This window comes from Aquarana catesbeiana, linkage group LG03 (genome assembly GCF_042186555.1).
Source record: "Aquarana catesbeiana isolate 2022-GZ linkage group LG03, ASM4218655v1, whole genome shotgun sequence".
Taxonomy (NCBI): Eukaryota; Metazoa; Chordata; class Amphibia; order Anura; family Ranidae; genus Aquarana; species Aquarana catesbeiana.
In genome coordinates this window covers 464,648,330-464,664,233 of record NC_133326.1, presented here as the reverse complement: position 1 = coordinate 464,664,233, position 15,904 = coordinate 464,648,330, and the positions used below count along the sequence as shown (strand labels likewise).

Sequence of the window (15,904 nt, the reverse complement as noted above, 5' to 3'; positions counted from 1 at the left end):
TTAGTGAGGACACTTGATTAGCTTAGTAGTAAATTTGATTATTAGTACTAGATGTTCGCAATTGGTATCTAGCAAAGGTTTTCAGATGATAGGACCCTCTGTTTAGCAAAACTTCAAGAATCTCTGAATATGGAAAGGAGAAATGTGGACTTATCCTGTCAACCGTGCAGGTCAAGAGGTTCCAGGTCTCTTAGGTGAGAGATAGGGCTGAGAAAAGTAAAACACTGCAAAAGTTGCAAGCATCCAAGGAGAGAAAAAGGACACCTCTGCAGAAAGAGTGAGAGCTTGAGTGGGTTACAATTCCCAAGAATGCGATCCTACCAGAGTAGGTTCAGAAGTCGCAGAGTGAGGAAACCCAAACCAACATGCAAAGATGTACAATGAGGCACAGCAAGAAGGGCGAGGAGGGTAAGCTGGAGGAGGTACCTGACTCAAGGGTGGGGAAAGCCTGGAGCAACGAAAACTGAGGAGGTAAACTACCAAGGGACCCATTAAAATAAACATCCCCCACTTGTAAAAATGGGGGGTGCGCCTTCATTCAGAAGGCGAAGCAGAGGGGATCAAAGATATATGGCATCAAGATCTGTAGCTTGTGTTGGAGGTAGGCTCTGGTCACCTACAAGGGAGTACAACATTTACTGTAATTTTAAATGGTTATTTGGCAGTAGGTAGCAAACATTTAAACAGATAGTGGGATGTCAAGCCATGCAGAGCCTTATAGGTAAGCAGGTTTTTTGAAGTCAATGCAAAACATGACAGGTAGCCAGTGCAAGAACCAAATGATTGCTCTAGAGCTAGTCAAGATTCTAGCAGCTAAATTTTGAACAAACTATAAGTTTTTTAGTTTTGATTTAGGTATCCCAGAAAGTAAAGCAATATAGTGGTCAAGTCTGGCGAACACAAATGAATTAACTCCCATTCACACTGGTGCAACTTGTCAAGCGATTTGACAGTTTCAAATCGCATGACAAGTCACATCCCATTGTCGGCAATGGAAGGTTCAAATCAAACCCTGACTTTGCAGGTACTGCACCAATTTGAAAAAAGGTTCCTGCACTATTTTTTTCCATTTCAGGTGCAACTTGCATAAACATCTTTGCATTAAGTCATACAGATCTTAGCCAAGTCACACTGACCTGCGGTTTTGAATCGTTTGGCTTCAAGTGAAATTGCACAATTTCAAATTCAAATTCAGTGTGAACATGGGGTAACGCCCAGGATTTTCAATTTAGCCTGAAACTCAAGTACAGTACTATCAACATATAGCATTATAGGACTGGTTTTACAAAGTTGATGGGGGGACTGGAGGGTGCCACTAAGCACTGACTTCAGTCTGGTCACAGTTTAGGAAATTGAGACATCCATGTTTCAATGTCACATATACAGTTGGATAAGAGAGAGCGGGCCCCATGCACTAAAGCAGATCGCAAAGTTAAACTGAAGAGATACAGTATGTGTAACATTGTAGTATCAGGACCTGCAGTGGCTGAATACATTGGTTTGTTAGACCCAACAGTTGATAATTAAAAAATGCTGTGAACCACTCCCTGCTGTGTAGGGGTAAGTGGCACTCTCACACCGCTCGTTGAACCCGCTAAGGGTTGGGAATGGAGCTGAAAGATAGGATATAATGAGGACACACCCAAACTATAAAAAGACTTAAAAATTACAGAATGGACAATACGCGCTTATTTTTAACCGCTTCAGCCCCTGAAGATTTTACCCCCTTCCTGACCAGAGCACTTTTTACGATTCGGCACTGCGTCAATTTAACTGACATTTGCGCGGTCATGTGACGTTGCACCCAAACAAAATTGACATCCTTTTTTTCCCATAAATAGAGCTTTCTTTTGGTGGTATTTGATCACCTCTGGGGTTTTTATTTTTTGGGCTATGAATAAAAAAAAGAGCAACAATTTTGAAAAAATAATAATAATAATAATAATAATAATAATAATAATAATAATAATAATAATAATAATAATAATATATATATATATATATATATATATATATATATATATATATATATATATATATATATATATATATATATATATTTTTTTTTTTTTTTTTTTTTTTTTTTTTTCACTTTTTGCTATAATAAATACCCCCAAAAATATTTTTTTTCTCAGTTTATGCCGATATGTATTCTTCTACATATTTTTGGTAAAAAAAAAAAATTGCAATAAGCGTATATTGATTGGTTTGCGCAAAAGTTATAGGGTCTACAAAATAGGGGATAGTTTTATGGCATCTTTATTTTTTTTTTACTAGTAATGTCGGCGATCTGCGATTTTTATCATGACTGTGACATTACAGCGGACACGTCGGACAATTTTGACACATTTTTGGGACCACTGGCATTTATACAGCGATAAGTGTAATAAAAATGCATTGATTACTGTAAAAATGTCACTGGCAGGGAAGGGATTAATACTAGGGGGCGGGCAAGGGGTTAATGTGTTCCCTAGTGTGTGTTCTAACTGAAGGGGGGATGAGACTTTGTAGGGGAGATGACAGATCGCTGTTCATACTCTGTAAATTTTACCTAAATATCGCATGCAATCCTGAAATTGTCAATTTGCTATGCGTTTTGTGGTATTTTACCATAAAACACTCAGAAGTCAATTCATAAAATGAAATAAATACTTAAATGCATGTGCTAATTAAGTAGTGGTCCAGGCATGTGGTATTTAAGGAATGTAAAAATATAATAGCCAAGTTTGAGTTGTCTCTGCCTTCTTGGATCAGTTCTCTCAACAGCAATGCATAGAAACCTAAAATGTGGAAATCATTGGGGTTGAACTATAACTACAGTATATACATATAACTAAAGGAACATTTTTTTTGTTTTGTTTTGGATAGAGTGTAGAGGTATTAGGACAGTTTTTTTTATTATTGTCTGTGCCCCCATTATGGAGCTTCACCCTATTTGTCCAGTTTGATTGACCTTCCCTTCCTGTCCCATTACATTAGAAACATATTAGTTTTTACAGTACATGAAGAAAAAAAAATGCTTGATTAAAGTTGTTAGAAGCGTTTTAGTTGTGTTTAGAAGTGCTTAGAAGCATTTAGCGTATTTATTTTTTTTCTGCTGGGAAAACGCTCCCAAAAACTCTACATAAAAAATGTTTCTGCTCCTAAAAACTGGAGGCTAGGTTCACACATATGCGGCCACAGGTTCGTGCCTGTGGTCCGGTGTGTCCCTGTTCACCAGTTCAGGTGCGAATCTGGTCTGAATTTTTACCTGAATCTTACCCAAAGACGCACAGGACCTTTTGTGTATGCAAACTGTGACTGCCTCAGACCTGTGTGAGCTTGTTCCATTGGGAGCCGGTCACACTCACCTGTCATGTGAATTGGATGTGGGGAAATCCGCATCCAATTCACATACGTGTGAACCCAGCCTGAAGCTTGAAAAAAGCTTCTAGCATACATTAGTGTGCATGGGCAGATAGGATAGCACTATTAGCTTCTAGAAGCTTTAAAAAAAAAAACGTTAGGGTGTATGGAGCCTAAACCGGTACCAGTTTATTTTTGGCTGTCTGTCCCCCCCACTGGGTAGATTTTCCCTCAGTTCCTGTCTCAGACGGGAAAAGAAATTGGTACTCTCTCACTTAAACAGTTGTCACTGGAACAACTTTCCTCTTACCATCTTGCTCTGATGACGGCTCTAAAATTTGGAATTCCCATCACTTTTTGACAATGGTCTCTGGGACAAAGAGGGTGAATTTGCCAAACTGTAATACAGACAACAGTATATATATATATATATATATATATATATATATATATATATATATATATATATATATATATATATCACCTTGCTTACTCTAGGCCCCTTTCACACTGGGGCGGTGGGTGCGTTGGAGGTAAAGCGCCACTATTTTTAGCGGCGCTTTACCGTCAATTTCGCAGCGCTATTCGGCAGCTAGTGGGGCGCTACTACAGCAGTGCTATGCTGGCGGTATAGCCACGCTGCCCAACTGATTTCAATGGGCAGGAGCGGTTTAGGAGCGGTGTATACGCCGCTCCAAAGATGCTGTTTGCAGGAGTTTTTTTAATGTCCTGCAAGCGCACCGCTCCAGTGTGAAAGCCCTTGGGCTTTCGCACTGGAGAGACAGAAGCGGCTTTTTACAGGCGCTATGCAGGCACTATTTTTAGAGCTGTAGCGCCTGTAAAACGACTCAGTGTGAAAGGGGTCTTACTCTTTTGAAATAGAATATTAATTCTTAAATCCATTTTTTATTCCCAGTATCCATCTACACCACACATCCCCCTGTGCCTTTCTCACTGCACTAAGAATGTTACCCCCTGACCACCGTAGCCGTTCACAAAAGGACACTGGGTAATGTAGTTCCTCCCTTCTCCATGTCACCATATAAATACTGCCTCATTCCATCATGATGCTATCACAGCCTGAAGAAGGAGCACGCATGCTCTGAACACGCGCCTGCTGGCCCTGTGCCCCACATCCAGCGACGTCACAGCCGATGGGGAGACGACTGCCAGCTTGACTCGGAGCCTTGGAAACCTCTGCAGCTAGTGAGACAGCAGCACCCCACACCGCCGGCTATCTGGATCAGGACTACACAGCGAGCCTCCCCTTGTGACTAGCCATTTTAACCCTTACCCTATGAGTTAATTCTTATTTTAGTTCTTTATCTTAATAAATTCACCGTTAATCATTAATCATTTTAATATACTGCACTCAGATGAGCGCCGCCGTTCTCTACACTTTAATAATTGTATCGGGGGAAAAAAAAAAAAACACATAAAATGTGTTGTGACACCAGTTTAATGGGTATTAAAGTGTATAAATAGCAAATTTGTTTAATTTTGGATGAAGTAAAGTATTTTTCACTGTTGCCCGTGTCCCTGTTAGATAGATTCACCTTAATTTGTTTTGATGACCATTAAAAAAAAAAAAAAAAAAAAAAAAAAAAAAAGAAGAAGATAGGAATTCATAATCCGAATGTTAGGATTTTTTTTCACAGTCTAAACAAAGTTTGTTTGAGAGAAAATACATGAATCTAATCCATATGCTTCAGGAATATCCATTCTTTAAAAAGGCTAATGTAGGAAATGGCTCTGATTCCTGTCTTATGTGCGCCACCCAAACTATTATTCACAATTAAACTGAACAGCCTATTCCAGCAGGAACACCATCCCATGTATTGATAGCCATTGGTGCAATATTATACTGTGGGGGTTCCTTGCATACTTATAATAAATAACCTTTATTATTTTCTCAGCGGCAACACATTCTTGTCGCCATAGCCAACCTAAGAAAGGGAATGCTCTTTAAGTAATGTGATCTACATTTGTATGACTGAAGCATTTATCATTGTCACACTACTCTTTGTCTCAAGGACCTCTTCTAATGAAGCATTTCTATATCACTACACTTTGAGCACAATGCGTAATTAAACTTTCACACGGCACAGCAACCACTTAAAACAGACATTAGAAAAATGCCCAGAGTAAAATAACAATTTCAATAAAAATGTAGACAATTACATTTGATCTTTAAAGTGGAACAATAGTGATTTACTCAAACACAGAGCTGATATACTTAAAGCGGAGTTCCACCCAAAAGTGGAACTTCCACTTTAAGTACTCCTCGCCCCCTGACATGTCACATTTGGCATGTAATTTTTTTGGGGGGTGTGTGTACCCTTTTTTTCATGGGACTTCCTGTCCCACTTCCTGCTTCCCATCTTCAGCCACCTAGGTGACTCTTCCTCTGGCCCTAGGCGGCCCCTCCCTTCCAGCAATCTTCTGGGACACAACTCAGATCCTAGAAGGTCGGCTGGCCAATAGGAGAGAGCAACCTGACTCACGCAAGCACAGTGTGCACCCGGCCATGAAGCCGTAAGCTGTCACGGCCGGGTTCCCACAGTTACCATGACGGCGCCGAGGAGAGGAGGGGGAGAGGAGCTAGCCTCTGGGCGGCCACATCGCTGGACCGTGGGGCAGGTAAATGTCTGTTTATTAAAAGTCAGCTGCTATGCTTTTTGTAGCTGCTGACTTTTAATAAACTAAAAAACGGGTGGAACTCTGCTTTTGCAGTGCCTTGTATTAATGGCCAAAGAGTCAGTGTCTGCTTGCTCAGCGGTGGATCTGTCCGCTGATCTCCACTGAGCAGGTGGATGGCTGGTCCATGTCTGCTCCACTTATGGATGAGTGAATCCCCATCCGTCTGTTTTTAGTGGACCAGATTGGATATAGGTGGGTGTAGATGGACAAATGTCCGTTTACATCCGTCGCTCCATAGAGAATGGAGGGTCTGAAAAGAAAGATATGAGAGAGAATATCTTCCTCAAAGAATAATAGGATTTTAATGAATAAGTTTACACTGTCAGGCTGAGGCAAGCACGACCAAGTTATCTAAAAATGATTGAAAATTTATTACAAAGAAGTACAGTTAAAAAATTACAGTGCAAAAATATCATATCATAGGTTAAATAAGGTTTGACCAAAGAAGATACTTCGTGCACACGATATGAAAAAGATGCTTTAAATATGCAGAGAAGCTGACGCATTTCACAAACGGCTTCTTCAAGGCGGCTCAGCATGGATCGATAACATTATATAAATTGCAAAAAGTACCATTAGTATCCAATACAAAAACAATATAAACAGTATTTAATCACATAATATATAGTCCAATTACAAAAATGTAATTGAGTGCTTACCAAATTCGTGGCAGAAGGGACAAAAGATGGATAGCCCTGTGGCAATAAGACGGTGAAGTCAGATACACCGAGCTGGTCTGTTGGGACATCGGACTGTGTGATGGCAAATAATCAGATCAAATATGATCTGTAGAGGAATATATTATAGGCGAATTAGTAAGATGTAAATAGATACAACCATATATATCAGATAGCTAGTACATAATAAAGATAATGTGTAGTCCACCACTAAAGTGCTAATCCATATATATATATATATATATATATATATATATATATATATATATATATATATATATATATATATATATATATATACATACACATACATACATACATACATACATATACACACACACACACACACACATATATATATACATACATACATATACACATATAGTATGGACAGTGAGAGGGTGGAATAGACAGAGCCAGGTAATGGATAAAAAGTAAGCATGAGGATGAGCATGGCTGCAATCATAGTAAAGGAGGTAGCGGTGTCCACAAAGTAAGTAGATGGTAAGCATTAGTAAGGCAAGATTCTATAAATGCCAGGTAAAAGATATAAAATACAAAGTACTCTACCTTACAGCGTCAGTCTGTCTAAATGAAAAACCGGTGAACACACCGAGTTTAACAGTATTCGCCGGCGTCGCAGTACACCTGTCAGCAAACAAGCCAACGTTAACTGACTTAAGTACACACGGTCACCACCGGAAGTGAACGGGCTGGAAACGGCCCACTGACGACACTGCCGGTGCGGGTGGCCCACGTCAGTGCGTATGCGCAAGCATCCCAGCCACGTCACAGACAGCGGCTAAGGGATACAGAGAAGAGGCGCTGCCTTCCCCAATGATGGAATATGGGGATGGGTCTTGAGGAGAAAAAAGCCTCCTCGTCCACCAGGGGCGCCCGAATGTCCAAAACAATTAACCATAGCTACTAGAGGATCCAATGCGCCCAGTGGTTGCAGATGCAGTTACCATACAGAGAGCCAATGAATTTAAAAACATGACAATGACAATGACATATAAAGGGTACTAAAAATACAAACAGTAACAAAAAAAGGGATAAAAATAATAATTAAAAAAAGAAGGAGGGTCCGATCTGGTCCACCTGAAAAACTAGCAGGTGGACCCAGTTGGTCTGTTGGGTGAAAGGGGCCTTAGTGATATAGGCACATACAGTCTCTGCAGTGCAAGGAATAGGAGCACTGTAGTGCATTGCATTAAAAATTTTATGGCACGTTCAATTTTTGGGGGGGTGTTTGGTGTGTAGGCAGCCCATTGATTTTAATGGGCTGTCTTTGTGCAATGCATGTTAAGTGCTACACAAATGCTTTAATGCATCAAACAAATGTTAATGGTCAGTAAAAAGTTGTCACAGTGAGGGGGATTTACTAAAACTGGTGTAAACAGAATCTGGTGTAGCTGTGCATAGACCTCAGCTTGATCAATTAAGCTATGACAATAAGAGCCCTTTCACACTGGGCCGCGTTAGTAGTAAAGCACCGCTACTTTTAGCGGCACTGTGCAGGTGGGAGAGGGGTGCTTTTAACCCCAAAGAAGGGGTTAAAAGCACCTGCAAAGCACAGCTGATGTAGCACCTGCAACACCGCTCCTGCATCGCCCCAAAGACGCTGCTTGCAGGACTTTATTTTGGAGTCCTGCAAGTACACCGCCCCAGTGTGAAAGCACTTGGGTTTTCACACTGGGGAGACTTGAAAGGCTCTTTTCAGGTGCTTTACAGGCGCTATTATTAGCTCTTAAACACCTGAAAAGCACCTTCAGTGTGAAAGGGGACTTAAACCTAGAAGCTGATTGGTTATTATGCACAGTTACACCAGATTCTATATGCACTAGTTTTAGTAAATCTCCCCCACAGTGTTTTAGCTGTGGAAATCACTTATTTTAGAATACATTTTAATGTTGCTGACCAATTAGCACTTTTGAAACATCTTCACAATCTACCACATATTCCTGCCTGAATTCAGCAGCTCGACAACATGCCTGGAAAATACGTTGTTTTTAAAAATTGGCAACGTTTATGGTTAATCTATAGTCACAAAAATGGATTGGAAGAAAACATGTTAATTTAGGGTCCTTTCACGCGGGCTTGTGTGCAGAGATGGACCGGTCAGAGTCCCGCTCTCCTCTAAGGAGATCAGATTAATTTGATCCGATCCGCCGGACGGAAGGAAAATAGGGTTTCCATCTGTCTGGAATTGATGGACAGGATCGGATAGCGGTGGATGTCAGCGGACATGTCACCGCTGACATCTACTGCCCTATAGAGATGAATGGAGTGTCCAATCAGGTCCACCTGAAAAACTGACAGGCAGACCTGATCGAAAAGCCCATGTGAAGGGGGCCTAAGGGATTTTTAAACTGCTGCTCTTCTGCTGCTGTTCTTTTGGGGTAAGAAATGCCAAAAATAGGAAGGTAGAATGTATATTTGTGTAAGAAATCAGTGTCTACAATTTACTAAAGGAGTAGAGCATGTTCACTTTCAAAATAAAGTTTCACTTACCGTTATGAATAATAGGGGGGGGGGGATCTGAAAATCTACTTTGCAAAGATTACCCAAACCAGGAAAAAAAAAATCCAATTTTACTTGCACGTGATTGGATGATTTCATCTCCTTTAACAAGAGAAGTGAAATTTCCCTTTGCAAAAAGAAAATTTGTTTAACTTGGTGAATGAGGGGATGTTGACCTGACTTCAATCATTCAATCACATGCAGGCACAAATCCTGTTTAATACTCCTAGCACATGATTGGATTTTCTTTGCAGAGTACATTTTTACTTTTTTCCCCCCATCTCATTCACCAAGATAAGTGGAAATTCACTTTGAGTGTTAAAATTACTCCTTTAGTAAATCAACCTTGGTATTTTGTTTAAAATTTCCATGAGAAGTAAATTTCTCTGTACACAATACATTCAGTTCAATAAATAAACAGTGGGATAAGGGAAAAAACTAACAGTTCAATTAATTTAAAATTTTAAGTTGAATGGCTAAATAAATCTCCTTATCCTTGCATTAAAGCTTTGTGAATGAAACCCAAGTGAAGTACTAAATTCTCAAACACAACACATGCCAATGTCCATCCTCATTTTGATTTTGGTTTGTATCTTTGCACTTACAGTTTTTTTAGATCGTAAACCGCCAATAAAAAAAAACTGTGAAAAAGGATCAAACACAAAAAAATCGCAATTGCCATGTGACATATTTTACAAAATGACCAAAAAAAGAAAAAAAAAAAAAAAGGAAGTAAGATACCCTGCCTCAGAATATCTCACAGGCAGTTTGGGTTTTGCATTTTCTCTTTTCAATGATTTGGAGACCACACCAAAAGGGAGAAGGCCTTCCACTTCCATGGCTAGGCAATGAAATCTACAAAATATACCCATTTTTCTGTGGACATTGAAAGCTTCTTTACATGGATTTTCAGCTATGACTAATACTTTACTGGGATGCACTCATTCTCCTTCAAATATACATTTCAAGGGGATGTCTGTGGTAAAACATACAGTGGTAGAACATAGAGTACTCTAACTAAAGTCATATAGCTTTGAAAGGGTTTCAAACAAAAGGTGATTAAAGTAATTGAAGTCATCAGAAAGCAATGCCCTTGCTTCCTTAGACAACATTATTAGTTTGTCCATTTTGTTATTAAAGGAAGCAATTTATTGATTCAGAGTAGTGTGTGGGTCTAATGACATTGAAAAGATGCTTCACTGGACACAGAGAAGGTTAATGTTCTGCTGTTCTTGCTTATATTTGCACTGATCTATTGGTATTTACAAAGTATCCCATTGTTCACACACTAAAGCAATAAAGTGCTTCATTCAGAAAAAGCATTGCAAAAATAGGACGATAAAAAGTATAGAAATAATGACCTTCAGAAAAGTTTGTAAAATTGCATTTTCTTACTGTAGATGTCACGACTTATGCTTGAGCTTTCTATCACATTACCATTAAAGCATAGATAGCAGTAAACATAAAAGAATGATTAAACTTTGAAGCCAAAATCCCCCTCCTTATAGTCGCCTTCATGTGCAAAATGCTGTCCTACAAATACGGTGGTGTATGTAAAAATACCAAATTAAATGACAAACATTTCCCAAAACTAGCTTGTTGTATATTTTTTGAAATATGCATTTTGTCCAACTACAAGAGCTGAAGGCATTAATAGGTCTGTGCTTTTCTCAATAAAATAGAAATAGCTAAGATACAGGTCTCAGATTATTCAGCACGTGGGAAAATCCTTTACATGAGATAGGAAGCACTTCTGCTCAAAGTACATTATTTTGTGCTCCAGTTATCCACTACATGGCCGGATTGTTGCAAGCAAGCATCTCTGGTTGGGTTTAGGAGTCCAGATCGGTGGAGCAAACACCCTGTTTGGAAAGAATTGGGAAGTGGGACTAAAAACACAATGTTACCATATGTGCCCCAAAACTCAGATGTCAGTAACAAGACAGTCATATTAAAATCTTCTGTCTGTGCTAAGCAGTCAAAGCAAGTGGCATATTTGATAAAAAAAATAAAAAAAGGACAGTCCAGTTAGAAGGAACGAAGGGGCATTACAACTCCCACTAGCACAGGATCTTTAAAGAACTTCTGTTACAATTGATAAAGTCCTATATGGCCTGGATGAATACAGGAAAACACATTTATAAGACTGGGAGAGTAACCTATACCGACCAACAGCTAAACTAAACTGGAGTTAAAAAGAATTAAACTCCAAAAAAAAAAAAAAAAATATTTTACAGTTTACCAATCCACAAGGCTGGGTTCACACTAGCTGCGACCGTGGTTCGCAGCAGGGGGTCTGGTGCTTCCCTGTTCTCCATTTCAGGTGCGAATCAAGTCAGAATTGTTGCCTGAATTTGGACCTGAAAACGGAGCCAAAAGACACACAGGACCCTTTTCCAGTGCAGACCGCATCTGCCCTGGGTCTTCATTGAGAGCCATTCTCATGCGAATTGGATGCAGGGAAACCAATCCAATTCGTATAAGTGTGAACCCAGCCTTAATGTGGTAGCGGCATTTGTTTTCTGTTACAAAGGCTCCCGCTGCTGTGTCTCTGCCAACGAGGAGGCAAAGACCGAGGAGAGCTTCTGCTCTCGTGCACATCGCTGAAATGGGATCAGGCTCAGGTGAGTATAAGGGGGGCTGAGGAGCAGGCTGCACACTGAAGTATTTTTACCTTTATACATAGAATGCATGAAGATAAAAAAGCTTCAGCTTTTAGAACTACTTTAATACCATTTTAGCTTTCACACATTCTCCATAATTGTTATTGTAATGAAGTTATCGTCCTAAAAATTGGTTACATTAATGTAGAAGATAACACCACTCAGATACCAAACATGACTATATTACAAGGTCCAGAAGGCTAACAAGACACAATAGATCTTCTAAGAGTATGTGGTTTTTCAGAGTATTGTCCTATGGAAACAGACTTACCCAGGATAGTGGGCATTTAGGGTGTTCCCAATGGGCATAGTAAAACACTCACAGCATACATACAACACACCCTTCAGAACTTTTGGTAGGGTTGGGATACCTCTGAAACACCCTGTCCAAAGACAAGAAAAGATAGCAGCAGGAACTGCTAGACAGCTCTATTTTTACCAATGGAACTATTAAAGAATACAAAGACTAATTTATGGGATCCAGTGACTAATGCAACATCAGGGTGAACTCCGCATGAACTCAAGGACCAGATGGACTCTAATATTTTTTCCTTTTTAAATACTTTTTACTATAAGACCCTTTTCACAAGCGTTTTAGCACTGAAAATAGCACCTGTAAAGCGCCTCTCATGTCTCCCCAGTGTGAAAGCACGATTTTACTGTGATCCTTTGCCGCCGCGAATACGCTGGGGTGCGGTTTTGATGCGACAGGAAACCATGCCTGTGTATTCTAGAGGTGTATGGAACTCAAGTCGCATCAAAGTGGTACCAAAGTAGTGCAGGGACTACCTTGAAGTCTCACAGATCTGAACAGTATTTCTTGGAAATCATGCCCTAGAGTCTGACGGTGGAGACCGTCACCGCTGCCTAGAGGCAGCTTCCCCTGCGCAGGGGAAGGAATCTGTTTAAGTGACTTGTTCAAGGTCACAAGGAGCCAACGTGACGAGGTCCCACGTCTTTCAGGAAGCCTCCCATGGCTACGCTGACCGTCAGAGTAGTTAACCTGTGAGGAGTGGCTCCTTCACTAGTGAACACCGACATGTGGATCTGAACCCATGTTTGTCAGGAAGTCTCCCATGGCTGCACTGGCCGTCAGAGTACTTAACCTGTGAGCTGTTGTGGCTTCACTTTAAATAAAAGGACAATTATACCTTCTACTGGACAAAAGAGCTTTACTGCTAGAAATCATTTGGATGTATTTCACCAAACCTTCCCCAATGAAAAGGAAAACTAGTCAGACACCCTTTTTTGCAAGATGCTTCGGCTGACCAACCCTTTTAACCACAGGGTCCTAAGCATGTGTTTTAGCACAAGCGCAAGGCGAGACGCCTGGTGGATAGGGTCTTTTATGGCATCTATGGCGAAACATAGCGCCATTGGTAGGAGGATTTTAACAAAAAAATTCCAACTCCTTATCTGTTGGATGCTTAAGCAATTATGCGTCTTTATTGATGCTAGAAATTGCAGCGTCTACTGCTGGTACTTTCCAACCTTTGTGAATTTTTCCTCCATGATGGAGAACTGAGAAACTCTTTGGAGGGAAAAAAATGCTTATCCAGATGATCCCATTCAGCATAAATAAGCGCTGTAAATTTTTTTTTTTTTTTTTTTTTTTTAAAAAAAACATAACAACAACACAACAAAGAAGGGACCTAGACTTTCAGCTTACTCTGTTAGGAGTAGTATAAAAAGTGGAATGAACCATCTCTGTAAGAGTTTGTACCATCAATCTGTCAGATTGTGAGGTTGCATAAGGTTCATCAACTGTTTGGAAAATTTGGCTGGTTTTTCCCCGTGATCACCTGAGGATAACACCTCACCTTGTGCCCACTGTTCCCTTGGAAAAGGGGTTTGAGGTGGGGGAGGGGGATCTAGCATTCTTCCTATCCTCTTGGATGGAGAATGCGATTAAAGCCGCTAAGCTTCCTTCTAAGCCCAACAGGACAGAGGAGAATGCATCTTCAGTCACATACACAGGGGCTGAAGTATGAGAAGCAGTTGCACCACCAATTGCTTCCAATGACTCACCCTGGCTTGCCATGTCAGGTATCTCCAGAGAGGATGACTGTGTGGAGGCATGACTGGAGTTCCCAGCGCCTAGGGGTGGAATCCTTGGTACCTTTGTGGTACACTGGAAATCAAATGTGCTAAGCACAACAGCAGAGGCACTTTAACAAATTATGGTATTTGCTGAACAATACTTTTAGCAAAAGAAAACAATGTCACCATAAGGATCAGCCTTTGATGCTGAGTACCATAATATTTCCTGTGCTGGAAATGCCTGTTTACACACCTTTACACGCCCAGCGCTCCTGTGTCTTAGTGTGACAGACTTCTGTCTTCAGCATATGAACCGAGAGCGTTTGTGTTAAGCCTCAGGTGAGAACCTAATTACACATAAGTGTCAGCTGTTACCGCACCTCTCCAGAAAGAGAGGGGAATTTTTATCAGCAGTGTTTGTTAGGCTCCTAGTTTTAAAGGAAGACTTCACTTTATACAAAAAAATACGGTTTTGTATGTTCTATATTCTATGTTATATATATTTAATTTTTTTTTTTTTTTTTTGGAGAAAAAGGCATAGGTGGACTTTTTACAGTTCCTAGGCTTCTCCCCTTACCTTATCCTCACTGCAGGATACTGCTAATTTAACAGGCAGATCCAACCTTCCCCCATCACGGCGGGCAGCGTAGTTAAACCTTCAAAGACTGGGGCCCTTTTTAATAGGGGTTCCGCTCCTTTGGACCTGTATAGCACCCCTCAGGAACAACTTTAGGTAATATGAAAAACCAAACAGAGTCCTGGTTCCTAGGGTCCAGCTCTCAAAGAGAAGCTTACAGGCAAAACCTCGTTCTTCAATGCGAGGCCCAGGTACCATCCTATGGCCTCAGTGGCGAGGATGGATCCGGTTGTGGAGGTTTTTTAAATCCAGCATGAATCCCTCCCTGGAGCTCCTCAGAGCACATCTTCACTCGTGACCAACACCTTAGACACTGGCGAAAAAACTGAGGCCTCCTGGAAGGAGGAGGGGTTATATAGGGGAGTCAACTTCCTGTATTGGTTATACCAGTGTCAACAACTGAAGGTAGGCCCATAACCACCAAGTAATTACTTGAGGCTCTGTGTCCTATGATGTACGATAAAGAAAAGGTCTGTGTTCGGCTCGGAACTGCGCATGCACTGTTCCCAGAGATGCCCGAGTCTATTAGATCAGATACTGTACTCGCTCGGTGCCAGGGGCAGGGGGGAGGGTCTGGCAGAGGCTGTAAGGCATGCCTACTCCAGGGGTGATGTCATGGCTCACTCATTCCCACCAGTGCCACACCGCATCAGGAGCAGAGCGGGCGGAACAGAGAAGCTGAAGTCCTGTTGTGAGTGGGAGTCTGTGTTGCTCTGCAGGGAGCAGTTTTGTGATAATTTCAGTGTTTTATGGAGCATTTACTTATTTCTCATGCCTGGTAGAATAGTATCTGCTGATTAAATGGGTCTGGTAAGAGATGAATGGTACTAGCATCAGGGACATGTACCATGACAAAAAAAAAAAAAAAAAATACTGTTCATAGGGGAGCAGGTATTTTAATTAGGTTTAAAGGGCAGCATTAAAACTACAAAAGTACTACAGCAAAAGTGACATTTAGAAAGAGAAAAGAACCATTTGACGCTATATTACACGTCCCAGCTGCCACATTTTATTTGTCAACAAAGTGGCCGGTGGAATATTCCACTCAACAATCATGCCAGACCCTCGTCCTTGAGGGTCTGCTGTGAATTTTAACCTTGAACAAGAAAGCATTCATCAACAACTGATCATAGGCAAAAATAGCCTTTCTAATAATGGTAATAAACTGCAATTGTGTAGAAATAGTTCAAAATGTGACATGTGCTAAAATAATACAAATTAAAAAAATATGTACAACTCCATAAACTGTGACAGACAATAGTGTAACTCCAGCCTCAACCAAGGTGATGCAAAATGCAGCTGGTGATATTTTCCACTAT

At 40.6% G+C, this 15,904-nt stretch overlaps 1 long non-coding RNA gene across 3 annotated transcripts in view; it reads right to left on the bottom strand.

Annotated features, from left to right (window-relative positions):
• The window catches only part of LOC141132456 (uncharacterized), a 431,887-nt gene that overhangs the window by 336,731 nt on the left and 79,252 nt on the right, over positions 1 to 15,904 (bottom strand). For all 3 annotated transcript variants that reach the window (XR_012242906.1, XR_012242907.1, XR_012242908.1), the window contains exon 2: positions 6,705 to 6,831. This is a non-coding gene — a long non-coding RNA (uncharacterized lncRNA). The remainder of the gene's footprint in view (positions 1 to 6,704; positions 6,832 to 15,904) is intronic.